At 33.5% G+C, this 27,566-nt stretch overlaps 15 non-coding genes across 15 annotated transcripts; 7 read left to right on the top strand and 8 right to left on the bottom strand.

Annotated features, from left to right (window-relative positions):
* Positions 1–2,043: 2,043 nt before the first annotated feature.
* SOMG_20034 lies at positions 2,044–2,152 on the bottom strand. Its single transcript has 2 exons — positions 2,115–2,152; positions 2,044–2,087 (listed from the first exon to the last, which is right to left on the bottom strand). It is a non-coding gene; the product is annotated as a tRNA-Leu (tRNA).
* A 773-nt stretch (positions 2,153–2,925) lies between these two features.
* SOMG_20033 lies at positions 2,926–3,009 on the top strand. The gene is given in 2 exon segments: positions 2,926–2,964; positions 2,974–3,009. It is a non-coding gene; the product is annotated as a tRNA-Lys (tRNA).
* A 10,806-nt stretch (positions 3,010–13,815) lies between these two features.
* SOMG_20032 lies at positions 13,816–13,899 on the bottom strand. Its single transcript is given in 2 exon segments — positions 13,816–13,851; positions 13,861–13,899. It is a non-coding gene; the product is annotated as a tRNA-Lys (tRNA).
* Positions 13,900–14,672: 773 nt separating this feature from the next.
* Positions 14,673–14,781, top strand: SOMG_20031. Its single transcript has 2 exons — positions 14,673–14,710; positions 14,738–14,781. It is a non-coding gene; the product is annotated as a tRNA-Leu (tRNA).
* Positions 14,782–15,290: 509 nt separating this feature from the next.
* SOMG_20030 lies at positions 15,291–15,362 on the top strand. The gene has a single exon. It is a non-coding gene; the product is annotated as a tRNA-Glu (tRNA).
* A 425-nt stretch (positions 15,363–15,787) lies between these two features.
* SOMG_20029 lies at positions 15,788–15,860 on the bottom strand. The gene has a single exon. It is a non-coding gene; the product is annotated as a tRNA-Phe (tRNA).
* A 1,725-nt stretch (positions 15,861–17,585) lies between these two features.
* SOMG_10024 lies at positions 17,586–17,700 on the bottom strand. Its single transcript, XR_008803557.1, has one exon. It is a non-coding gene; the product is annotated as a 5S ribosomal RNA (ribosomal RNA).
* A 2,102-nt stretch (positions 17,701–19,802) lies between these two features.
* Positions 19,803–19,917, bottom strand: SOMG_10023. Its single transcript, XR_008803556.1, has one exon. It is a non-coding gene; the product is annotated as a 5S ribosomal RNA (ribosomal RNA).
* A 1,904-nt stretch (positions 19,918–21,821) lies between these two features.
* On the bottom strand, positions 21,822–21,936 carry SOMG_10022. The gene has a single exon (XR_008803555.1). It is a non-coding gene; the product is annotated as a 5S ribosomal RNA (ribosomal RNA).
* A 565-nt stretch (positions 21,937–22,501) lies between these two features.
* Positions 22,502–22,575, top strand: SOMG_20028. Its single transcript has one exon. It is a non-coding gene; the product is annotated as a tRNA-Ala (tRNA).
* Positions 22,576–24,536: 1,961 nt separating this feature from the next.
* Positions 24,537–24,607, top strand: SOMG_20027. The gene has a single exon. It is a non-coding gene; the product is annotated as a tRNA-Asp (tRNA).
* Positions 24,608–24,964: 357 nt separating this feature from the next.
* SOMG_20026 lies at positions 24,965–25,047 on the bottom strand. The gene is given in 2 exon segments: positions 24,965–25,000; positions 25,010–25,047. It is a non-coding gene; the product is annotated as a tRNA-Val (tRNA).
* Positions 25,048–25,600: 553 nt separating this feature from the next.
* On the top strand, positions 25,601–25,674 carry SOMG_20025. Its single transcript has one exon. It is a non-coding gene; the product is annotated as a tRNA-Ala (tRNA).
* Positions 25,675–25,980: 306 nt separating this feature from the next.
* Positions 25,981–26,054, bottom strand: SOMG_20024. Its single transcript has one exon. It is a non-coding gene; the product is annotated as a tRNA-Ile (tRNA).
* A 635-nt stretch (positions 26,055–26,689) lies between these two features.
* SOMG_20023 lies at positions 26,690–26,762 on the top strand. Its single transcript has one exon. It is a non-coding gene; the product is annotated as a tRNA-Arg (tRNA).
* The last annotated feature ends 804 nt before the right edge of the window (positions 26,763–27,566 follow it).

Below are 27,566 nucleotides of genomic sequence, written 5' to 3'. Positions count from 1 at the left end.
AGTCAAGCTTTTTAGATTTTGTTGAGGTTTCCAACTATCCGACAATAACTCCATAGAACATCAACGCTTCAAGCGATAATTTACATCATGAACGATGTATTTTCTCTGTATACATACTGAAGCTCTATAATTCCTGCTCCCAAACCTCTCGATAATGGTGGAGCACGTCATCCATCTTACATCTTAGCATTGAATATATGCTAAAAAGCTTTTCATTTAATATATATATATATATATATATATATATATATATATTATATCTTCTATATAAGGTTCCGGAATAATTTTGCATGAAAAAAGTTCCTACCAAAAACCTCCCGGTCCAAGGAAGAAAAAGTTACTGTTGAAGAGTAGATTAGAAAGTCTAAAGCTTATAAGATTATGCTCCTATTCGCTGGTTTGCTGGCTAAACTATATGCTTCGGCGTTTTGAGCCTAAGTGAGATATTGCACTACACTGAATCTTAATCGATCGTTGCTAAACATTGTTGAAATATCGTACTTGCTCTCCATATGTAGAATCATTATCCTGTTTTAGGATCGATTACAAATCTATGATAACTAGACTTTCGACTTCAAAAATATACCCTCTAAAGGTTATTACGGGTAATTGAAGCATCTAAGCATAAGATTAGAGTTCTATATTAAAAATGCTGCTTATAGAAAAAAGTGGATCCTTTTTACTATCAATAGAGTAATGGATACTCTTAAAGTGTCATCAATTGAAGTACAATTCAAAGTCATAAAGGGGCTTCTGGTAAAAAACTACCACAGGGATAACCGGCTCGTGACAACCAATCGTTCATAACGAGTTGCTTTTTGGTTCGCCGACGTCGGCTCTTCCTATCGTACCGAAGCCGAATTCGGTAAACGTTGGATTGTCCACCCACCAAAAGAAAATGTGAGTTGAGTATTCGGACCTCAAGAGATAGGCTAGTTTTACCCTACTGATAGTGTGTCATCACAATGATAACTCAACTTAATACGAGAGAAACCGTTGATCCAGATCATTGGTATATGCGGCTACCTGATCAGCTGTCAAGTCGATAATTATACGATGGCACAATAATGCTTGTTGCACTTTTTAATTTTTATACTTTGTCAAAATTGGCAACCCGATTTTTATTCCGTGCTGAGTTAAAAACTGGAACTGAAATTATTATGGGAAAGCCGTAGATAATAGTAGTTATCCTATGTTGAAAATCAAAGAATCCACAGCTTGTTAAATATGTATTTGATTACTTTGTGTTCGAAATTACTCGGTAGATAGATATTGAAATATGAACCAGTCCGTCTAGTCAGCAAAGTTGCCTCAAGACAGTTGTTATAAGCTAGGTAAACCAAGGTCTGTAATTCAAGAACATTTGGTTCAAACGGTATGTTCTGACACAAAATAACTCTATTTAATTCTGGTTCTTGCTTTTTAAATTATGATTACGTATTTAGAGCACTTCTTTTCTTCAGGCCCATTTAAGAAAACTTAAATATATAAACAAAAAAATCACTTACAATGAATAGAGAGCAAAGTACTTTCACCTTTTCACTTGCTAAATCATTTTTTGTTTTGCGGATAATCAAACATTAACATAAAAATAACATACAGTTTTTGAGAATGGACACGCCTGTCTGCTTCATAAACTTGTTCCGTTTAAATTACCTTAAAAAATGGATTTTTAAAGTGAGCTTTACAAAGCAAAACAGATGCATATTCGTACCTCAAACGACATTATTGCTTCATAACCTTAGTTAATGCAACTATATGACTTTACACCAAATTGTGATGAATATTGTACTTGATTGACCTCTTTTGTTTGTGTATGCCATATCATGTACAGCTATGAAACTGTATAAGTGCAAAATTGTAAACAAGTAGAGCAATAAGGGAGACAACAAGAGGTCAGTAAAAGAGTAGTAGAACTTGTAAGAATATAGAATCAAAGTTTTTTACTGACCAAGTAATTTTGCAACAATATCATTTGAAAATGACAATGAAAATGAATGAAGAAAATCAAATATGGAAAGAGAAAAAGAAAAAGAAAAATTTTGACCAGTGAGGGATTCGAACCCTCGCATCTTTCGATATAGCAAGACTTGATTGAACAGTCCAAGTTTTCACTTGAGTGCTACGCCATAGACCGCTCGGCCAACTGGCCATTGGATGACTACTCTTTACTTAAAAAATATATCAACGACTTTTTACCTTTTTATTTTTGTTTTTAATTTTTTTGGGGGACTATCTCATATCTTACCTGCGATCATCCAATGCAACAACCCATCAACCACCTACCACCTACCACCTGCTAAATACTGTTACTTTCTTTCTGCCTTTCGTAACGTACTTATCAAATAGAAACGAATTTTTACAATATGAATTGATTTTTTATTCGTCGGTTCCTCCTTCTTAAAAATAAAATAAAACAATTGTAACAATTGTTATAAAACAAAAAAAAAAAAGAAATGGTAGAAAAAAAAAACGAAAAAAATGAATTTCTTCTTGCATACGATGGTGATTCTGCTTTATTTTTTTCTATCTTTTTTTTTTTTCACCAGTTGACTGATGATGATAGCTCATAGATAACACAGCATAGAAAACAGCTACAGCTATTATGACTATACTATCGCTCGAAAAAAAATCCTGTTCCTCATTTCTTCTACTGTATTTACATACAATCACTGCAAAGCTTTAACAATCAGTGACAGTGCAAGTATTATGGGAACTTACTTACATAGATGCAAAGAAAAGAAAATTCTGTAAAAGTAACAGCAACAACGATTTAAGAAGATAGGTATGAAGACTACACTAAACTCGAATTATTTTGATTTTAATTTTCATTTTAATTTTTATCCGTAATTATCAATAATGAAAAAGAGCTTCGCAAAATTAGATAGTAGTGAATATATTTTTAATGGTAAGCATCATAACAAGTCCCGGGTAGCTCAATCGGTTTAGAGCGTCTGACTCTTATGAAAGGTCATCAGAAGGTTGCGAGTTCGAGTCTCGCCTTGGGAGCTCCTTTTATTTTTCCAACTTCTTGTTTCACATTTTTAAGCAATATGTGAAGGTTTTGTCTATTCTGAGCCTCTCAAACTTATGTCAAACTTTTTAGTACTGTAGCCTTAACGTTATCCTCTGTTCAGTAAATGCTGACAGCATATCATATTTTTCAATACAACTACCGACAGAGATTTTTACTAGAAGACAATCTAAATAAACATTTATTTTTACAAATTAGTTTGTACTCATAAGAGGTTTAGTCTGATAAATCACTCGTTTCCAGCTCAAAAAAAAGCATGAAATTAAAACGAAACACATACTTAGATCCTTAAAAATGATATTGTTCATCAAAGTTTAATTTTTTTGGTCGGTAAATTCAAGAATTGCAGTGGTATTGACTAACCGTCGTGATTTAAATCTTGAAACATCGTACCTAAAACGTTTTGGTATGAACAAAAATTGTGTTTAGCTTTGCTTATGCTACTGCAAAACTACATTACGAAATCGACTATTAACTTCATTAAACTGTATAATTTTGGACTTTGGTATACGATTATCTTCGAGCTATTTTCTTTGCTTCAGCGGCTATGACATATTAATAATTTACACCTGCCTTTGCATCATTTCACAAAATTACGAAATTTGAATTAAATTCAAGCATTGAACTTTTGATATTTGCTGCCACTTTGAAGAAAAAGCGTTTACGTTTTGTATTTATGCTTGACACCATACCTGCTTTGCTGACATCTGAGTAGCATTAATTAGACATAATATTTGGTAATTATTAGAAACCATCGTTCAGTAAGTAAAGCAAATATGCGTAATAAGTAACATCTTTATTTGTTGTAAGTTTACGTTGAAAGAGGTCCAAGGTGGGATTATTTTCAGCATTTCAAAGAGGGTTGCAAAACGCCATATAAAGCCTGCTTTCGTTTAAGGAAAGCTGACATATTCTCATGCTGAATTATCACGGCCAGATGGGAGTGATCTATTTATTTTTTAAATATTTTGCTAGGTTTATGAATGGCGCGAGCGGCAGCAATTTAGCCTAAATGATTAAATCCCGTATGCAACTGAAAATAAGGATACGGCTAATCAGCTATTTCATCATGAAGAATTAAGATAGAAGCAGAGAACGAAGAATATATTATAACAATCATTTTCGTGGCCTTGTAGCACTTTAAAAATACCATTAAAATGAAGTCTATGATATAGTATTGGACCGCGAAGCACATAATATTAAGTAGATCGAAAACTATTATATTCGTTGACTAACAGTCATATAAGCAGAAAAGAAAAAATTGAAGACGAAATATCAATACTCATGTTTAGCTTATCTTCCCCCTTTTTTGTTCCTGTATCTAAACTCAAAGCGGTGTCCATGTTTTGTCAAAAAAAAAGAACTTTCCAAGGGTCTCAATCATAAGTGAATGAAACCCATACCAACTGAACACCCTCTAAAATTGATAGTAGTCGTACTCTACTTTACTCTCAAATCCTCCAGTCTATTCAAATGATTGTCGTGAAATTATGTGCCATACAAAATGTATTTGATGGTCCCACATTTTATTTCCTAAATCATACTATATCAATTATTTGGTAAATTGGAGTTAATGGTTATGGATACATATTTTTGGAGCAATTTGTTTTTGTTTTTAAGTTAAGCTACTGAACTCACGGCTACCACAACGATATAGTTTCTTTATGAAGCTCGATGTAATGTGCATTGAGTGCAAAGCTACGTAAAAGTCAAGGTAAACAATTAAGTTTGGCATTATACTCAGGAAATTGTCAAAGTGTACTTCGGTTCGATGCAACCGTTATATGATGAACTGTAAGCTCAGGTCATACTTCAGAGCAAAGCAACCAGGTCCATTTTGCGATAGTAGGGCACAAACGCAGTAATTATTGTGAAAGGCGTTACTATTTGCTTGTTATCCTTTCAATAAATTGTGTATAATAAAAACCAAGAAGATGACGATATTTGGTCATGTATACTATTAGTCCTACCCTTCAAGTAGCAAAGCTTGTAAGTTCTACACCACAAATTGAAAGTTTAGGAAAAAAAGGTACGAATTTTTTAACCGAATAAAAACTGTATTTTAGCTCATAAAGAAGCATAAAAACAAGGTTCCACAAGCAATCAGATTCTGACTAATAAAGAACATTCACAGGGGCTTTTCGTTTAGTGATTTACCCATCTTATTAGCTTGCAATTCACTCATGATTTTGCTCTCGATATCGATAAAAGAAAACTATATAATGAATGTCTTGAGGATGAGACACAAAATCTTTTAATATTATCTGATCCTCTAAGGTTAATTTATTTTTTAGTTGAACAACGTGGAACAGAACTGAGGGTAACTTCGGTTGTTATCTATAATTCACAAATTCCCAACTTACAAATGTCGAGGTCGGGTTCCATATGCCGATGTAATAAGTAGATAGCAAATGAACAAAGTCGTTTCAATGTTAATTTTTAAATGATACTGTATCTATACATTTTATTAATACAAGCGATAGAAAAATCTGTGAATACCTCACTTCTACTATGTAAAGTATTCAGGTCAATAAAAAATTATTCGGCTGTTTCTTTTATGATATTGCTAGCTCATCCGCTGGTTTATAATAGTATGGTAAAATGGAAAATATTGGACGGATGACAAGGACGGAGCTCGTTTATAGATTATCAGTATAACTTTCTAGTGAATTTAGTTTAATTTATACGTTTATGAAAGAAATTGACTTCAAACTTTTTAAATCAACACGGTAGCTTGCGTGCCTTGAACTTGAAGGCCAACAATCACTGAAAGCTACTGATAGTTATCATCAGTTATTGTACACCTCTATATCATTGAGTTAATATATGAAGTCTTAGGAGATTAATAAAAAGCTGGTAGTTACGTTATTCCCCTTCGAGGCACAATGTCAAATAAAAATAATTTATAACATTAAATCATTAAATCATAGAATAGTGTAACTTCTAAAAATCCTTTTAATGATATATAACATTTTTTATAATGGTTGAGGGAATACATATGTATATATCTATATATACCTACTAATAATGGTAATAATGAGTACCATGAACTGTAGCTTCTAAAGTCTCATCTCTTCCTTCGCGAGGGTTTCCACATGCGGGGCGAAATAAAATAAAGCTAATATTCTGATATCAAAAAGCCCTTCATGAAATCGGTTTCTATCGTTTCATCTGGGAGCCTATTGAAAAAGTGTTGATCAGAGATTCTTCATTTACAGGGCAAAGAACAATTGAAAAGGAATGGATTAAATAAACATTGGCAAAGGCTATACCATAAGAAAAGCAAATTGGCTGAAGAAGTAGTAGAATAAACGTCTTGTCGCAAGGCGGAAACTATAGGATATAAATAATGAATTCTTGTAGGCCTGATCATATGAGTCAATTCAATCGAAAGCATCCCATCATTTGAGATGAATGTCTTCCCAATGAAGAGCTTAAAAAACATTTCTACTGTACTCATCACGTATTACAAGTTTCGCACTACTATACGACATTAAATTGCTTAGCTATGTTACAGCCGAACAGCAAAGAAAACTGTTCAAGTATTTGCACATCACATCACGGCTCGTTCCTAGATTTTTGGATGTATATACATATATGCCATACTTACTAAATTTAGGTAGGTAGGACAGGGTCCATTTATTAAAAAAAACCTAGTACCTAGTAAATGATAGTAATGATACCATTGTGAGTTTGCAAAAAAAACTAGACGAGTCAACTAGGGACAAGTTTTTGGCATGAGGCAATACGTGAGAGAACTGAGATTGTTAAGAAATCTAAACAAAGAGAAGCTCGATGAAAGCAGGACTAAGATTCGTATGCATTCTGTTACAGCTGGTTTATGAAGTTTGACGGTATTAGTAACTCCAAGACAAATCTCAGATTTCTTCGATCAAGTTACCAGTGCTACTATTTACCATTTGCTGTTCCTACCTGCTGCTATTGCGACTAGGACTGCAAACAAAGCCCAAGTGAAGTCGGGCGGTTGCGAATATGATGAATACTTGCATATCTATGTCGCATGTTTTCTGATAATATATTACTAAATGGAAATGAAAAATGAAAAATAAAAATAATCATTCTTTTCGTACTCAAGCTAATGAAACAGCAATGACCGCATTTATCCCCACCGAAAACTGCAATAATTCAACAAGAGCATACATAGCATAGTATGGATGGTAGATACATACATATTCAAGCTATAGTAGCGAAAACGAAATGAACCGAAACAAAAGAAAAGAAAATAAAAATGGACGACACGATTTGCATCTTAATTAAATCTATTTCTTTCGGTAGATTGCATCGCATTTCATCATGGAGTTGAGCGAAATGACCATTTAAAAAAAATTGAGCAATCGAACAGATTTTTTCTTGGTACAGCCGGCGACTTTATAGACTTTATAAGCGTTCATAAAGTATTTCGTTTTTGTTGGCACTTACGATTTAGCAATTCCAGGCGTTGGGTGTAAGCAATTTTCATTGAATTTAGACGATAAAACTAGCAGGCTTTAGTGAGGATGAGATTTTGTTAGTATTATTGTTGAGATGTGTGGTTTTGCTTTTTGCTTTTTGCCTTTTGCCTTTGTTTTTCCAATGTCCTTCTCTCAAAAAGTTACGCATACATATTGCTAATAAAGCTAATGAACTGATACTTACAGCTACCACAAGACATAAAACGCTTCGTTGAAAAGCGTCTGCAGTTTGCGGGATAATCGATCATTCTCCCATTGATTTTCGATTCGTTGTTGGAAGAATTCTATAAAATAATCCTATGCAATTGCTTTTGCTTTTGCTTTTGCCATTGCCGGAGGGAAGGAATAAGTAAAGAAAAGCTAGCTTTTGATAATCATTTATATTCATAACACTAAACGAGTCTCGTCGTCAAAGAAATTGTTTTTTTGGAGCTAATTATATTAAAAAATGGTTGGTCAAGGCATACACAGACGAACAACACATTGGGTGGGTTCATTATGGAACCGCTCCAATTGAAAAGCTGCTAATCGGTATGCTGTAACGACTAAAATGAAAAAATAACAGGATGCTCAAATTTACAGATCCATAAAGGCACGAAAGATGAAACAGTTATAGTAGTTATGTACGTATAACCAACAATAAAAATTACCGTATAGAAAAAACCACAATGAACATTTACCGTTTTTCGTTGATAAAGCAGATTGTTCTTTGAACACTTTGATGTTCGCGCATCGTCCAAATTATGAGTATGCTTTCATGCTGTACTTCTTTGCATGAACGAGTAATAAGTTTGCTGTCTACTATTTTGTTTTGAGGGAGGAAGGAAAGCATAATGAATAACGTTGGCAAAATAGTGCATGTCTACCTTTTTTAATTGACAAGCTATTCTAGCAACTCGCTCGTCTATGTATCTATTGATGTCTATTATAAGATGGTGCATGTAAGTTTTGGGTACTGTGGCACACCTAATCATAATTATTGTTTAATTGTTCTAGCTAATTGCTTTTGCACGCCTTTAACTCTTAACTCAAACAAATTCAACTTCTAAAGAATAAATTCCTAAAATTGTAAACATGTATAAGCATTTGTAAATATATGAATGATAAATTCGCAATGAAGCAGACTGCCAAGATAGGAAATACGAAGAGCTGCACTGCTGTTAGATACCATTTGTATTGTTGGAACCAGATTTTCCCAGCAGCGTATAGCAATGCTAAAAAGTAAACCATTATGATTTTAGATAATGTGCCTTGCCTATTTATTGATTGACTGACTGACTTACTGACTCTTTCACTCACTCTTGTGCGCTTGTATGAGCATGTTGCCCACCTTCTCGCGATTGTAATTGCAATGTGATGACTACTAGCATTCACGACCTGACACGTGTGTATACAAACAACGGTATTATTTCTTCGTTAAAAGTAAATTTAGAATGTGTATGGTATGATGTGAACAGCATTAACATGTCAAATTCATTCATCAGAGCATATATTGTACACACCTTGCCAGTCAGTACTTACAGGTCGCCAACCTATTTTAAAATGCTGCACTGAGAATAAACTCGATTTCCCAGTTGCTGTCCATAAAAGGCTTATATTTTCAGCTAATGCATATTCCTGTAAACGGCAAAAGAGGAATGCGTTTTGTCTTGAAAACGTAAAGGCAGCAAACAAAAAACGAGAATTAAATACTGCACATTGAGACGTGTCTCTCTATAGTTGTTTGACTCTTGCTATTGTAAACGGGATGGAAGATGCTTCGTTCTCACAAATTTGATAGTTACACTCAAGAATGGATGTGAAAATAAAAAGTAAAAAAATGATACGAATCAAGTTGACAAGACTTTACTGGTCAAGTCACTGCTGGTTCCCATAACGAAATTAACTTGTTTAATTCATTACGGTGCTAAAGATATTCCTGGGTCACATTATTTTATGTGAGGTTTTGATCTTGATGATCAGCATTTCTTTATTTCAACCAGATACGATCATATACAAAACATGTCGGATGGTTACATTTAGTGAATAGCCAAGGGTATCTTATCCATCCGTTCATGCAATCAATCCAAATTGTTTATTGATATAACTATCGTCAAGCGAATAGACAACGTTCACTTTCAAAGGTTCTATAGCAATATCTATATACTTTTATTTGCTTCAATTATTCATCCAACGATTTTTTTTAACATGTCCGTTCTCTACTAATGTTACTAAGACAAGGAGAAGAGATAGCCATTGAGACAGAACTAGATGGAACTAACTGCATTGTAGCTTAAAGTCGCCGAAGTGAACTAGTAGATTTTCATCGGCCAGCTTAGCTTAATAATGTAAAATAGTTTGAGTGTATTGAGACCCAGCAAAATGAATGATCATGTTTGATTAATTGATTGATACTGATATTGTAAGATGTCTTTCTCTTTTTATAATTAAGGCATGTATGGGAACAGTCATAGTTGATTTAAATATTCATTTGTCTTGGATATTACACTCACTATTGCTACCAAGCATGTGTGATTGCTAACTACTTTTATTATTTTTTTGATTAAAGCACAGCTTAGCAACTCAGGTAAAAGAATATAGATACAAATTGATGGTGCAGTTCTCCGTGAGGTTCAATGAGGTAAAATTATGCGGCAGCAAAATTCAAGTATATTTACTAAGAATTAATTAAGAGGAAACGAATGTGTGTAATAGGAATCATCGAATCTTTCCTATATGCTATGCCATAAATAGGTTTCATACAGATCACTTTTCAAACCCATGCTGATTCTAGTACTTAGGTAGCTAGGAGATAAATAAATAAATCTCAGATCCTATTATTGACAAAGGCCTGACCCAGCTTGAATATGCATAATGGCATTTTCGCTTCTGTTTCGGCTAAAGATAATTTGAACTGTCCTTTATGGAAGGCGGATGAATTGAGAAGGTGCATTTATAGATACAAAAATAGTTGGATTATTAACTATAGTAATTGTTTTGAGCAGTTACTATGTTCAAGTTTCCAATACGACTTAAATTGAAGTTTTCTTGAATTGCTGCTATTATTATCTCCGCTCCCTACCAGTAGGCGGACGCGAACAAGTGTCTTCTTCCTAATCAAATTAAAGCAATTTTCTCACTTTTCAATGCATGCGTTAATTTGTGAAAATTAACGAAGCTCATCAGAATCGATTTTTTATGAGACAATGGAAATACAAAGGCAAGAAATGTTAAATGTACAATGCATTGCAATTAACAACCCGAATCTAAATACTAAAACAACCTACTCTTACGAATCCTCAAGGGCTTTCATGCATGCATCTGATGAATCATTTTTTTTTTTCATTAAACATCAAGAAATTTCTCGCGTGCTACAAAATCATCGATTCTGTAATGAATTCCATGGAACTGTGTCCGAAATACGTAACTCGTTGAAAGCCTTTCTTTTTTTTACAATTCTGGTATGTACGGGGAAAGATCGCATAGATGGAAAAGCTTATGATCAAAGGAAGCATTTAGGATTAATCTATGCTATTATGTGTGCTTTCTTTCTCTATAAACAAAATAAGCCATACAATTGCTCCGTACATGAGTTTAACAATGTTTTTTATCTCATCCGTCGAACAAGAAATATTAGTAACCGGGCTAAGCCCACCCACCGTACCACACCACCACTTGAGTGTCGGAACATACCACGTTTATTCATATAAAGTTATTTTAGTTAATTGCATGTAAAAGGCTACAGTGAAGACAGCCAAGACAGTGAAAATTAAAACAAAAGGGTTTGACGTGTTACGTACAGCCCATCCTGCTTGCAATTTATTTTTCAGTAAAGTTTTTTACGTAAAAGAAAGAAGCTGACAACGAAATAATAAACGATCGTGATATCCGTATTGCGTCTATGTTTGTTAGTTATTTGTAATTTCTTTTATTTTTTTAGTCACTTCATTTCACATCAGCATTTATTTAACATGAAGTGAACTATCTCTCACGAGCCTAACCCAAGTGTTCAAATCGTACAGCTCTCTCAGTAAACAAACGCAAAGTTAAGAAAGTATCTGACGAACGTTATTTGAAAAAGATATATATATATATATATATTATTTCTAAATACCTTAATAATCTTCAGTGAAGCAGAGTAATCATTCTGACTAGCATTAAACTAAGTTTTTTTTCCTATTTCTTTGCTAGCATAGTATTAATGATGCTAAATGAAAACGAGCTCATATCAAAGTACGCACTAAATCTGAAGTAGACGTTGCCCATAGTAATGTAAATAATACGATAACTGAAAGCCATTTGACTTCAAAACCAATGTTCCTTTCTTTGCTTTTCATTATTTAAGTAAAGCAGACTGAGATAAATTTTATAATCACAGAGGACGACCGAAGTAAATGCCTTGAATATGTGAGTTCAAAAACGTTAACGATAGCACCCTTCACATAAACGATATCGCTGCTTAATGAATAAATGCTATAATGAATTTTACTATTACTTCGTTGACTTTTTATACACGTCTTTTTTGCGGCACACAGCCTTAAGAGATAGCAGTAAAACAATAATATTCTTTCACATAATACCTTCAGAGTGCAAGACACCAGCTCTTCCTAAAGAAACCCCCGACAGAACATCATTCTTGGCTGAAATATAAAAACGGTAGCACCTGTTTATTTACTAGTTGTGTTTTTTAATTTATTCTTTCAGTGGATGCTCAGTTCACTGCTTTAATGTTAAAATAAATAAATAAAGCTATCATTCATGCGTAGCCATAATTATAATGCTTTCTTCCTAGCCGTCGACAATAAAGATTTTCTTTTTACCTATCCTTCGATATATAATGTCCCTCGACTATTTAAATCACAAAGTAACTTTTAAGCTGCTGCAACATGTTTTCAGCTTTGCTTGACAAACACGCTTTGTTTGTTGCATGCAATCATTAAAGAAAGGCCTGCATAGCTTAGTCTTCATACCTATCTAGTTATTCTTATTCTGGTAGATTGAAATATTGATAATGCTTTTATCATAATTATACCAACGCCTTGACACTTTAAGAATAATCTTTTGTATTTTTTGACAACAGTGACCTAAAAGAACTTGCCAATCCGCTCAAGCTTGATTCATTTAACCAAGGACATTTTGAGAATTGAAGTCTTCTTTAGTAGGCATAAATTAAAAAAAGGGCGCCAAACGATTTTTCTTCTCCTTATTTTGGCTAAACCACAGATTATTGATACTGTTCAAAAGAGCTAGTTTATTTCGATATCATTGCATGCGATTCAGACGGTTTCCTACTTAGCCCGTGGTGTGAACTGTCAATTAAACAAAAAAACGCACTATATGTTTTTCGTAGTGTAAAGGTTGCTATTATCATCCACAGTAAAGACAAACTATTAAAAATTTAGATTCCAGCACTAAATAGAAATGAGTATTTTTGTTACCAATGGTGTATCATATATATCGTTAAGCCCATCTCCGTAAGAGTGATTTGCTCCCGGCAGTTTTACCGTGGGATTTTCCTTCCTCGTTTAGCAGAAGTGCCTTAAAACGTTGATATTTATATCAAAGACAAAGCTAGTTAGTCGTTTGCATGTCGAAATGAAAAATACGATATCGATGTGACTTTCACATGGTTGTGTACTTTCATAAAACCTACGAAGTCATATTAAATATAAATTAGAAGTTCACTTTTATAAGCAATTTTAGCGTCGTTTTAGTTTAACTACTTTTTACTGCATTTATCTTGTACCTCTACCTCAGACACTTTTACTATTCGTACTAATCAGAATGTGGCCTTTTACGACTTGGATTTAATTAAGTTACTAACTTTTTTTTGTAAATTGCTTAACGTTGATTCTGAGTACCACAACTGCATATAAATTATAATAGTCTGCTTACCAGGTACATTATACTCAATCGGTGGGATTAATTGACTGACCCTACCGCTTTATCAGCACCTAAAGCCAAAAACATTTGGGCAAGAAAAAAAATTAAACTTTGATGAACAATATCATTTTTAAGGATCTAAGTATGTGTTTCGTTTTAATTTCATGCTTTTTTTTGAGCTGGAAACGAGTGATTTATCAGACTAAACCTCTTATGAGTACAAACTAATTTGTAAAAATAAATGTTTATTTAGATTGTCTTCTAGTAAAAATCTCTGTCGGTAGTTGTATTGAAAAATATGATATGCTGTCAGCATTTACTGAACAGAGGATAACGTTAAGGCTACAGTACTAAAAAGTTTGACATAAGTTTGAGAGGCTCAGAATAGACAAAACCTTCACATATTGCTTAAAAATGTGAAACAAGAAGTTGGAAAAATAAAAGGAGCTCCCAAGGCGAGACTCGAACTCGCAACCTTCTGATGACCTTTCATAAGAGTCAGACGCTCTAAACCGATTGAGCTACCCGGGACTTGTTATGATGCTTACCATTAAAAATATATTCACTACTATCTAATTTTGCGAAGCTCTTTTTCATTATTGATAATTACGGATAAAAATTAAAATGAAAATTAAAATCAAAATAATTCGAGTTTAGTGTAGTCTTCATACCTATCTTCTTAAATCGTTGTTGCTGTTACTTTTACAGAATTTTCTTTTCTTTGCATCTATGTAAGTAAGTTCCCATAATACTTGCACTGTCACTGATTGTTAAAGCTTTGCAGTGATTGTATGTAAATACAGTAGAAGAAATGAGGAACAGGATTTTTTTTCGAGCGATAGTATAGTCATAATAGCTGTAGCTGTTTTCTATGCTGTGTTATCTATGAGCTATCATCATCAGTCAACTGGTGAAAAAAAAAAAAGATAGAAAAAAATAAAGCAGAATCACCATCGTATGCAAGAAGAAATTCATTTTTTTCGTTTTTTTTTTCTACCATTTCTTTTTTTTTTTTGTTTTATAACAATTGTTACAATTGTTTTATTTTATTTTTAAGAAGGAGGAACCGACGAATAAAAAATCAATTCATATTGTAAAAATTCGTTTCTATTTGATAAGTACGTTACGAAAGGCAGAAAGAAAGTAACAGTATTTAGCAGGTGGTAGGTGGTAGGTGGTTGATGGGTTGTTGCATTGGATGATCGCAGGTAAGATATGAGATAGTCCCCCAAAAAAATTAAAAACAAAAATAAAAAGGTAAAAAGTCGTTGATATATTTTTTAAGTAAAGAGTAGTCATCCAATGGCCAGTTGGCCGAGCGGTCTATGGCGTAGCACTCAAGTGAAAACTTGGACTGTTCAATCAAGTCTTGCTATATCGAAAGATGCGAGGGTTCGAATCCCTCACTGGTCAAAATTTTTCTTTTTCTTTTTCTCTTTCCATATTTGATTTTCTTCATTCATTTTCATTGTCATTTTCAAATGATATTGTTGCAAAATTACTTGGTCAGTAAAAAACTTTGATTCTATATTCTTACAAGTTCTACTACTCTTTTACTGACCTCTTGTTGTTTAATTGTCTCTACGGTTTCTGTTTCTTTTTTTTTTTTTTTGCATCGCTACTTGTTTCTATTTACGCATACCTTTTTATTATAATCTTTGATGGACGATACGAAGTTCTAGATGGGATTGCTTTCTGCATGGAGCAAAGTTAGTAGAATAAAATAAAATAAAATAAAAAAGTTATATTAAATTTGATGAAATTTATTGTAAAGACCAGAAACCATTTTTTTCATTTCGGTTACCACCAGGAATGTATCTATCTACTACATATTAACTCTTCGTGCATGAATCAACTTAATTTCGATCAGATAATTATGTTTGCCAATTGTAAGTTTCTTCTTACATCTGGATTGTAAGAAATCCGTCATGGTCCAGTGGCTAGGATTCATCGCTCTCACCGATGCGGCGGGGGTTCGATTCCCCCTGACGGAATAATTATCCTTTTTTATATTTATCTGAAAAGTATCGTGATTTTGTGTGATTATATTCTTTGTTTGATTCATGATGCTAAATATAAAATAGGATTAGAAAAGCGGAAAAAAATCAAAAATATAATACATAAGAAGGAAATATCAGGAATCTATATTAGGTTTCTGAAGTTTTCCCCGTCAAATGAATGCTCTAATCATTTTCGATTTAGTTTCTCGATAATTAAGTTGAAATGCACAACTTTTCCTAATTCCAATATCTTTTAACCTTTTTGATTAGCTTTTTCTTCCCGGTCGTTGAACTGGGTTTGCCTCAAGTAGTCGGTTTCATCACTTTACTTAATCACCGGACGATGACTCCAATACAACATGAGCAAGAGCAAAGTATTGTTCAGCTCAATGTGATGAAAAAAAAAAAAAGAAAAAATTTGTCACAAACCGGGATCGAACCAGTGACCAACAGATCTTCAGTCTGTCATGCTCCCAACTACACCATTGCGACTTGGATGATCAGTCAGTCACTGATGTCAATGTAAGGCTTAATAGCCCTTTACCTTTCATTATTTCTTGTCCCGAAAAATAAATTGTTGTTTTGTCTGTTATTGTTGAAAGTAAACGGCGATTTATACGCTAAACAGAGAACGATGGTCCACTTGTTAGTACATCCACGAAAACATATAATAACGTACTATATTTTATACATATAACAATGACCATTGGCTTAGCGGTGAAAATGTATACTAATCAAAAAACGAACAATAAGATGGACACTACAACACATTTTCATTTTCGCTCTCACTCGGAGTATGTTTGTTTAAAGCAACAACATTTAACCTTTTGAATTGATTCAATGAGTAATTTTAGTTTCTTACTTGTTGGAAGAGCTTATCCAATCTTTTGCGTATCATAAACAAGATCGGTAACACCAATCATTATTGCCAATATTTATATCATTTTGTGTACGCCCCAGGAACATTTATTTGTAAAGTTCGTTCCCTCATCAGAGGTAGAGAACTGAATATATACTACCAAATTACAAGTATTATGCATTAGAAGTGGAGCACTTGTACGTCTGTTTGCATCGTACACAATGATAGATGTTTTGAGGGTTGCACTCTATATTTTGTTACTTTATGAGCCAAGTATTTGCTTGCTTGTCCTTTTTTGCAGCACTCGAAATCAAATGTTCATTACGTAAAGATATTATGGATGAAGCTTAAGCGAAAGTAATATACAATAATAATGTATTTTACCAGGGCCTTATATAAATGGCAATAGCATCATTATTTATGCTTGCATCAGTATGGAAGGTATAACATTCGTCGTTCACTCATAAAACATCAACGATTTCTTAAGCGAACATCATTTGTGATAACGTTTTCGAAGCAGGGATGCTACTGACAAGTGCAAATGTAAACCGAAGAACACGGAAAATCAATCGCTAATTTTGAAAGGCTAATTTATCATCAGTAAGAATACAAGATCTGGTTAGAACTGGTTCACTCGACCATTTATAGTGAAAGCTATTTAGGTTAATAAGTGCAATGTATATGTTGGTTGATTCAACTCATTGAAACAACGTATCAAAAAAGGTCTGTACCTAGGTATATCGACAAGCGATGTGACCATTACAGGCTATAGACTTAATCGTATATATCATCCACCGGTTACTAAAGTTAATACTGCTAAAATATTTTAAATTAAGTAAAAAGTCGATACAAAATACAAAATGAAACCCGAAAAAGGGAGTCGGTAGTTCTCCTCATTACCGAAATTGTTTGCATTGGAAAACTTAGAATAGTAAGTCATCAACAAAATAATTAGATATAGGTTATTGGAACGATGTACGAAAGATACTTGTAATTAAATGACTTCAAAGGAATTACAAGAACCTTATGTTTTCTTTTAAGCATGTGGGCATGTGGGCATGTGGGATTATGGAAGAAAAGACAGTACAGTGTATATAGTGTATATAGTGTATATAGTGTATATAGTGTATATAGTGTATATAGTGTATATAGTGTATATAGTGTATATAGTGTATAAGAGATGGAAAGTTATGGAATTTTAGTTATGATGGAGAGAAAGGGGGAAGCCGTTCAAGCTTTCCATTCTTCTTTTGCGCAAAAAAAAAAAAAATTTAAACTTACCTCCGTATTTTTCCCCTCTCCTCCCCTCTTCTGACTCTCCTCACGTGAAAATAAAATAAAAAAAAAAAGTGAGAGGGAGCCTACAGCACCCCGGATTCCCATGTTGTCTCCAACCATAGTACTAACGAGGCCCTCAGACGCTTAACTGCAGTGATCGGACGGGAACTGGTGTTTTCGCCTAGGTATGGCCGTAGACAACTCTCTATCTTTTTTAAGCTATCTATACTATTCATAAGTTACTTTAATAGTATACGGGGTTTGTGTTACACATACGTTTGTCATTGAATTGAATTGAATTGAATTGAATTGAATTGAATTGAATTGAATTGAATTGAATTGAATTGAATTGAATTGAATTGAATTGAATTGAATTGAATTGAATTGAATTGAATTGAATTGAATTGAATTGAATTGAATTGAATTGAATTGAATTGAATTGAATTGAATTGAATTGAATTGAATTGAATTGAATTGAATTGAATTGAATTGAATTGAATTGAATTGAATTGAATCCAAACAAAGTAATACGAAATGGCGTTCATCTTCCTTCATCATAAGAATGATGAAATTTTTTTTTTTTTTTTTTTAAAAAAAAATAATGAAAATTAATGATTGAAACCACTGCACGCTACGCTGAACACTGAATCGGGTAACGTTTGTTTCTTTATTTATTGACTACAAAAGCATAAACATTATGTATAATTTTTAAGGTAAAGTTTTTGTTGCTACCTCTACCTCTACCTCTACCTCTACCTCTACCTCTACCGAAACAAATAACTCACTTGAGCATCCACATACTTGGCTGGCTGTTTATATAACTCATATCCTCCTCCTACGTTTTTACAATGTTTATCACATAATTCTAGCTCGTCGTCCATCTTGCACTCAATAAGCTTAATGTCCCTTCTCGTAAGAATGGTATCATGAGACAAAATCACTAAAAGAAATCTTTTCCAAATGCTACTTTACAATGAAATCCTTCCATTGCAACATGAATTGAAAACAGAAACTCGAAAACCTGTAATATGAGGCTGATCTGTAACTTTTGGCTCGCAAAAATGAACGCCGGAAAGACATAATACATATCAGCATGATTTCCCATCAAATGATGGTTATTTTGGGGTAAAGACGAGTTTTGTGTGTCAATCGCCTTTTTGGTTTTAAGGTAGCTAGCTCACTAGATTGTACATATCTTCTCTAACTACCAGCAAATGTAGTGTTCAAATCTATACAAAAGCTGCACGTATTATCAGTAGCTAACTTCAAATTCGTTTCAAAAAGTACTCACATTCATGGAATAAATTATATTTACTTGCAAGTGGCTTTTTGTAACTACACCTTTCCAAATGGTAACCTCCAAAAACACATATACTCATATTTTCTTTGTCTCCGACATCAGTTGCAGCAAGTCATATTCTCTATATGTACCATGCTGTGCCGGTTCACTTTCCAATCAATCTTCCCAACTAATAATACTTGCATTACAAACTAATAACATTTGGGGAGGAGGAGGCAGAATCAATTCCTTAAACTTTGTTATGTCATACGTTAAAAACATGAAAGAAAAGAAAAGAAAATAAACAAATAAATAATAGTAGTAGAAAATTTAGCTTAGCTTCTACTAATGAATCGTCGATATTCATTTTGTTGACTGTTTCGGATCAAATGTAGACATATAAAATAAATCAATCAAATGGCGTTTACTATTATTGCCTTGAAGCGTATACGCTATAAGTGATGCTTAGTAGTAAATTCATCTTTTTAAAAACGTAACTAACCTCGGTTATTTTGCACTTATTGTGGGACCTGTTCGTTTGTTTTTTACCGAAATATAGTTAGAAGTTCGATTTAATCGTTCGTAGCACGGCCATGGGCGTGAAGTTGATAGCACTCGATACTTTGATACGATACGATACGATACGATACGATACAATACAATACAATCAAGCCCACCCACCTACCCACCTGTCAAGTCATTTCTATAGCTAATTGATTGTTTGCATGATAACGAATTTTAAGAACCTTATGTTTTCTTTTAAGCATGTGGGCATGTGGGATTATGGAAGAAAAGACAGTACAGTGTATATAGTGTATATAGTGTATATAGTGTATAAGAGATGGAAAGTTATGGAATTTTAGTTATGATGGAGAGAAAGGGGGAAGCCGTTCAAGCTTTCCATTCTTCTTTTGCGCAAAAAAAAAAAAAATTTAAACTTACCTCCGTATTTTTCCCCTCTCCTCCCCTCTTCTGACTCTCCTCACGTGAAAATAAAATAAAAAAAAAAGTGAGAGGGAGCCTACAGCACCCCGGATTCCCATGTTGTCTCCAACCATAGTACTAACGAGGCCCTCAGACGCTTAACTGCAGTGATCGGACGGGAACTGGTGTTTTCGCCTAGGTATGGCCGTAGACAACTCTCTATCTTTTTTAAGCTATCTATACTATTCATAAGTTACTTTAATAGTATACGGGGTTTGTGTTACACATACGTTTGTCATTGAATTGAATTGAATTGAATTGAATTGAATTGAATTGAATTGAATCCAAACAAAGTAATACGAAATGGCGTTCATCTTCCTTCATCATAAGAATGATGAAATTTTTTTTTTTTTTTTTTTAAAAAAAAATAATGAAAATTAATGATTGAAACCACTGCACGCTACGCTGAACACTGAATCGGGTAACGTTTGTTTCTTTATTTATTGACTACAAAAGCATAAACATTATGTATAATTTTTAAGGTAAAGTTTTTGTTGCTACCTCTACCTCTACCTCTACCGAAACAAATAACTCACTTGAGCATCCACATACTTGGCTGGCTGTTTATATAACTCATATCCTCCTCCTACGTTTTTACAATGTTTATCACATAATTCTAGCTCGTCGTCCATCTTGCACTCAATAAGCTTAATGTCCCTTCTCGTAAGAATGGTATCATGAGACAAAATCACTAAAAGAAATCTTTTCCAAATGCTACTTTACAATGAAATCCTTCCATTGCAACATGAATTGAAAACAGAAACTCGAAAACCTGTAATATGAGGCTGATCTGTAACTTTTGGCTCGCAAAAATGAACGCCGGAAAGACATAATACATATCAGCATGATTTCCCATCAAATGATGGTTATTTTGGGGTAAAGACGAGTTTTGTGTGTCAATCGCCTTTTTGGTTTTAAGGTAGCTAGCTCACTAGATTGTACATATCTTCTCTAACTACCAGCAAATGTAGTGTTCAAATCTATACAAAAGCTGCACGTATTATCAGTAGCTAACTTCAAATTCGTTTCAAAAAGTACTCACATTCATGGAATAAATTATATTTACTTGCAAGTGGCTTTTTGTAACTACACCTTTCCAAATGGTAACCTCCAAAAACACATATACTCATATTTTCTTTGTCTCCGACATCAGTTGCAGCAAGTCATATTCTCTATATGTACCATGCTGTGCCGGTTCACTTTCCAATCAATCTTCCCAACTAATAATACTTGCATTACAAACTAATAACATTTGGGGAGGAGGAGGCAGAATCAATTCCTTAAACTTTGTTATGTCATACGTTAAAAACATGAAAGAAAAGAAAAGAAAATAAACAAATAAATAATAGTAGTAGAAAATTTAGCTTAGCTTCTACTAATGAATCGTCGATATTCATTTTGTTGACTGTTTCGGATCAAATGTAGACATATAAAATAAATCAATCAAATGGCGTTTACTATTATTGCCTTGAAGCGTATACGCTATAAGTGATGCTTAGTAGTAAATTCATCTTTTTAAAAACGTAACTAACCTCGGTTATTTTGCACTTATTGTGGGACCTGTTCGTTTGTTTTTTACCGAAATATAGTTAGAAGTTCGATTTAATCGTTCGTAGCACGGCCATGGGCGTGAAGTTGATAGCACTCGATACTTTGATACGATACGATACGATACGATACGATACGATACAATACAATACAATCAAGCCCACCCACCTACCCACCTGTCAAGTCATTTCTATAGCTAATTGATTGTTTGCATGATAACGAATTTTAAGAACCTTATGTTTTCTTTTAAGCATGTGGGCATGTGGGATTATGGAAGAAAAGACAGTACAGTGTATATAGTGTATATAGTGTATATAGTGTATAAGAGATGGAAAGTTATGGAATTTTAGTTATGATGGAGAGAAAGGGGGAAGCCGTTCAAGCTTTCCATTCTTCTTTTGCGCAAAAAAAAAAAAAATTTAAACTTACCTCCGTATTTTTCCCCTCTCCTCCCCTCTTCTGACTCTCCTCACGTGAAAATAAAATAAAAAAAAAAGTGAGAGGGAGCCTACAGCACCCCGGATTCCCATGTTGTCTCCAACCATAGTACTAACGAGGCCCTCAGACGCTTAACTGCAGTGATCGGACGGGAACTGGTGTTTTCGCCTAGGTATGGCCGTAGACAACTCTCTATCTTTTTTAAGCTATCTATACTATTCATAAGTTACTTTAATAGTATACGGGGTTTGTGTTACACATACGTTTGTCATTGAATTGAATTGAATTGAATTGAATTGAATTGAATTGAATTGAATTGAATTGAATTGAATCCAAACAAAGTAATACGAAATGGCGTTCATCTTCCTTCATCATAAGAATGATGAAATTTTTTTTTTTTTTTTTTTAAAAAAAAATAATGAAAATTGCATATCAGCATGATTTCCCGTCAAATGATTGATATTTTGGTAAAGACGAGATTTTTAATTTGTGAATTTATTTAATTACTCGTCAGGTATGGAGTCAGGTCAGTAAAGGGAATAACTTTTCGCTCCAATATTATTTTAAAATTTTAATAACCATAACAAACATCAGTACATACATATATATATATTGAGGTAATAACCATTTTTCATGAGCGAATGCATTTGAGAGGTATCATTCACTGGCAGACAGCGCTTTATTTGCAGCAAATTGATAACATTGATACCATCTATCTATACATACAAAACCACCATGATTGTAATAGGGCATGTGGTGTAGATGGTTATCACGCTTCCTTAGCATGGAAGAGGTCCCAGATTCGAGTTCTGGCTTGTCCAAATTTTTTCTTGGTTTTCATTAATAAACAATCACCCAGCCGGTCTCGGAAATATCTACGTGCAAAACATATTACGCTAAAGAAAAAAAAATGTCGCTATTCATAGGAAATTTCTAAAAGCCTCCTCATAAATAAGCTTTCCATGTTGATTATCAGGCAACCTAAATGTCAACATCAGTGGACCACAAACCTAAAAGCAACTTCTGCTAGTATGTTAGCAATCAATGCTTTGCATAAATTCTGCAAACAAACCATTGATTCTAGACAAGGTCTGTTTTTTGTCAATGCTCCACTTAATAATTTCTGTTTGGTATTGAAACACTTTTTAACAAGCAAAACTACTATTTATCATACAACGACAACGACAATGCCTATGGCAATGGCAATGGCAATGGTAGTATAAAGTTATATGCTTGAAGATCCATACAGTATATTCAAGTCGTAAATGTGAAAGCAGCATAATACCGTCTGCGGATTTGCAACAGAAATTTTTATTTAGTAATTTCTTCTCATTTCTATATTCGTTTTTTGTACAGTTCTACGAATGCCGGTTCCAGTTGATCCATTTATTACATAAAAGCTTTCACTCTTTCAATTTTTGATTGGAAGCTGATCATTCGGTTGAAATAATAAAGATATTGTTTCCAATTTCGAAGTACTTTCTATATCTTTATTCGCTTTTCATATGTATTCTCGGGTAATTGAGTGAGTTGCAGATCCTTAATATCTGCATATTCCAATCAATGGATATAGATAATCTAAATATTCTAGTGCGGCACCTATTGCCTTTATCTTTGAGAGCGTCCAGAAAAGTAGTGCTACGGACATGGCTATACGATCAATTTGGTTCTGACCGTCCTCATTTGTGGGTGAGATTGTGGTATATTGTGTCGCAAGCCAGTCTTCAGCTGTAAAAAATTGCATGTTTTGTTGGAATAATTCAATAAACGATTGTTTTGGGTATGGGGATTAACGTTCTTATGGTCTCCCTTGATATAAAATGCTTTCTACCTGACCGCTATACAAAGCTGGAATATTCATATAATAGATTTAGTTAGCCTAAAGAAACTTGTTTACTTCATTAAACCGATTATGTACCAATCCTTGCAACACATTTTTTGATATTTTATGCGAGTAATCTTAATTGCTGAAAGCTCTCTCCTTAACAAAAGTATCATTTCAACTCTGAGAAACACTGGGGTTTCTCCCATTTCAAATGCTTTTCTCTTGTATTTGGGATAGACAGGAAAAACTAATACTATAATGGCAGCCATATAAAGATTTGGTCTATCAAAGGAGCTAAAAGAAAAGTCAAATACAAGGAAAAACAATCTTTTCTTGCGATAATTAGCCGAAGAATATTTTGTGCTTTAGTGCGTAAACATAGCAATATTAATTATATTAAGGTGTATAATATATCGTGCTGTAAAACTTACAATCGAAGTATAGCAACATGTATCATTTTATTTTAAATATATATAGTAATAATACACTGCAGCTGTTCGCAGTGCACAGAAGAACACTAAAATATGTTTATAACAACACATTAAATGGATCAAATCAATGATGAGTGAACGGTCATTCTATTACTGGCTCTCTGTCCTCTTCTTTCTCCCCATTTGTATTTGCTAAAGGTAATAAGCAGTACGGCAGGTGTGAAAAGGTAATTGAAGTAATGTACGAGATGGAACTCGTTTGAATATGCGATTCGCTGTTGATTGGCGATCTCAGGGTAGGATGTACTGCACCGAAATGAATTGACAAGATTACAATAAAAATACATACTCTGCTATTGGAACTGTCTAACATTATTTTATAAAATAGCGCTTCGATGGCAATGTGAATTTACAAGATCATTAACAAGCTACCAAGGTTCTACACCGTTTTTGCAAATTGATTATTTAATAGTTATGACAAAAAAGGATATAGATATAACATTATAACGCAAGTTCTTCTAACAAATCTTCCTTAGTATAGGGGTAGTACACCAGCCTGTCACGCTGGCAGCCCGGGTTCGAATCCCGGAGGGAGAGTGACTAAACTTTTTGCGTTTATTATTTTTTGGTATTTCGTTTTTTCCTCATACTCGGGTTCTTCCTTGCAGTTGAGAACGCCATTCGATTTTGCGTTTCTAATACTGCTTTGTACATGGTTTTCTTCATATTTGACTGTTCACTCAGAGTCATATTCATTAAGTGCAAGTAGATGATGATGATGCATGCTATCAGGTGAAATGAGACAAAAAATTGCTAGTAAACTGACACTAAGCAAACTAAATGAAACCATCAACAATGAATAGGATAATAGCATAGATGTAGAAAAAAAAATAAACATTCATCATCCATTGGATGGTTCTAAAAAAAAAGAAAAGTTGAAAAAAGTGAAGGCTATGACCGTGCCAAGACTCGAACTTGGGACCGTCTGCGAACATTGAATGTTAAGCAGAAATTATAACCATCTAAACCACACGGCCTTCGTTGAAGGACTTCCTGTTCTTTACGTTTACAACTTAGATAGTAAGGGCATTTCGCTCCCAAGGTTTCCTGCAAAGGCAAAGGAGACAGACACTCATACTGAAGCAGTTTCTGTGGTTATGTATTTCTCTGATTGTCTCAATCAGTGTTTGTTCATTACCTATGTACGAATACAATGTATTAATTTCGTTGCTTTTCTATTAATATTATTTCTTTGCTAGGCCGTTCTCAATATTCAATATTCAATATTCAGTATTCAACATTTAACAATCAACAATCAAAATTCAGTTCAATTTCAATGTCAATGTCAATTTCAATTTCAATTTCAAAATAAATAACTAAACAGCTAATAACGATGGCAATAACAATAATGCAATACTTTTTTGTTTCTGCTTCTGCGTATCGTGTGAGAACCAATACATATAATATGATATAGAAAGATGAATGAATTGAATATACGTATGAGTACTTTGCAAAGGAACAAGTGATAAAACTTCATTCTTTATTTTACTTGCTTTAATATATTTTATTTATCCTAATGTTATCAACCAAGGGCATGTGGTGTAGATGGTTATCACGCTTCCTTAGCATGGAAGAGGTCCCAGATTCGAGTTCTGGCTTGTCCAAGTTTTTCTTATTTTTCTTTTTTTTCCGTTTTGTCGTTATTTCATTGTTTCACTATTTTGCTTTTTTTTGCTCTTGTTCCAGTGTTACAATTTTGGTTTGTTATAAATTTTATATATTGCGCTCACTGGGTTGATCATACAGGGTGTTTTACACTATGTTGGCACTATGCAATAAAAAGACATTGCTTCAACAAAAGATCTACAAAAGATCAACAAATAATTCAATCAAAGACCAAATGAAATGGATTTTAAAAAAAAAAAATAAAAAAAAATAAATAAAAAAATAAAAAGAAACGAAAAAATTAATGGTCACAGCCAGGCTCGAACTGGCGACATTCGACTTATTAGATCGACATGATAACCAACTACATCATGCGACCATTTGTTACAAGCACTTTATGTTAGTGTAATCTAATCTGTTCTTTAATAACTGTGTTACTTTTCTGCACATACACATACATAAACATATACATATACATATACATATTCTATATTTATATACATATTCTATATTTATATCTATATCTAATATACATGCATGCAAGTATGGATGTCTGTCAGCAATGCAAAGCAAAGCGAAAGAAAGAGATTAAAATAAAACACTCTGCATATGATTTTATAAATTTTAGCATAAAAAATAAACGATAAATTCATAGTAGTAACTGCAAACTACACATTCGTCGAACGAAAACAATCAGTAATGCTAAAGCGAGCTAAATTAGCCAAATGAAAAAAAAAAAACCAAATTCTCAGCAAATATATATATATATATATAATTAATCGCTTGTAACAACAATAGCTCAATATGGGGGAAGGAATTGATAGCAGAGAAAAGTAGGAGATATGAATATATATATATTAATAACTAGCTTGTCAGGGAAACGAGCGGATGCTTGGTTGGACATGGGACATGACAATCATACTATGTAGTATGTAGTATGTAGTATGTAGTAAACGTTACAAACATTCAACAAAAGCATGAAAAATATTTAGGTAGACAAGTAATCTATCAAGAGGCCTCGTGGCCCAATGGTCAAGGCGCCTGACTACGGATCAGGAGATTCCAGGTTCGACTCCTGGCGGGGTCAATTCGTTTTTACCACACGGCCATCGTGGCCCAAGATGTAATAAAAACACAGTAATGCAATTGTAGTATTTTGTTAACAGAATGAACGTACAACAAATACTAGGAACTTTTTTGTTTATTTATTTTATTTTATTTTTTGAAAACCTGTTCATGTAACTTTCTAATGGCGTTGTTCATTCATAGCTTCGTTTACTGTTGATGCTAAGACGGTTTATTGAACTAGTACTGCATTGCCGGTAGTAAACTTTTTAAAAGTAATTAATATCACTATGATTACACCATTTTTTAGTAAATTATCTTGAAATCCCAATTGCTGTTAAGCTCTGCTCAATTTTGTCTTTCAATTTAGCTTAATTTATTTCACACAATACAGCGAAGATCTCTACAACCAACATAAAGAACAAACAAATACATTTTATCCTCTATAACGATATATTTTCTGTTTACACCAAAATCAAGTATAAACCGATATTTATTCCAAATTATAAACCTCTTTCAACAATTCTCAAGTTAAAGACCAGATTATGACTCCTAATAACACTTTATTTAATACGTTTTTACCAAACTTATGAACTATTTTCCTGCTTGCTAGTAATATTTCAAGCAATTAAATATCAATTCGCTACTGGTTTAATAAAGAGCAATGGCCAAGATCCATAAACTTAGAAATTAAATGTAGAAGTCTCTACTTTAATTGTTTCATATATACCCAATTTTGGTCTACATATTTATACAAACACCGATCTTTGTAAGTGAGACGCGACGCGTCGCGCGCTTCGTGTAGTATAACTAAAAGGCTACAGCC

The sequence above is a fragment of the Schizosaccharomyces osmophilus genome, chromosome 1, assembly GCF_027921745.1.
Source record: "Schizosaccharomyces osmophilus chromosome 1, complete sequence".
NCBI classification, from domain to species: domain Eukaryota; kingdom Fungi; phylum Ascomycota; class Schizosaccharomycetes; order Schizosaccharomycetales; family Schizosaccharomycetaceae; genus Schizosaccharomyces; species Schizosaccharomyces osmophilus.
The sequence above is the reverse complement of the archived record's forward strand: the minus strand, read 5'-3'. Positions and strand labels throughout refer to the sequence as shown.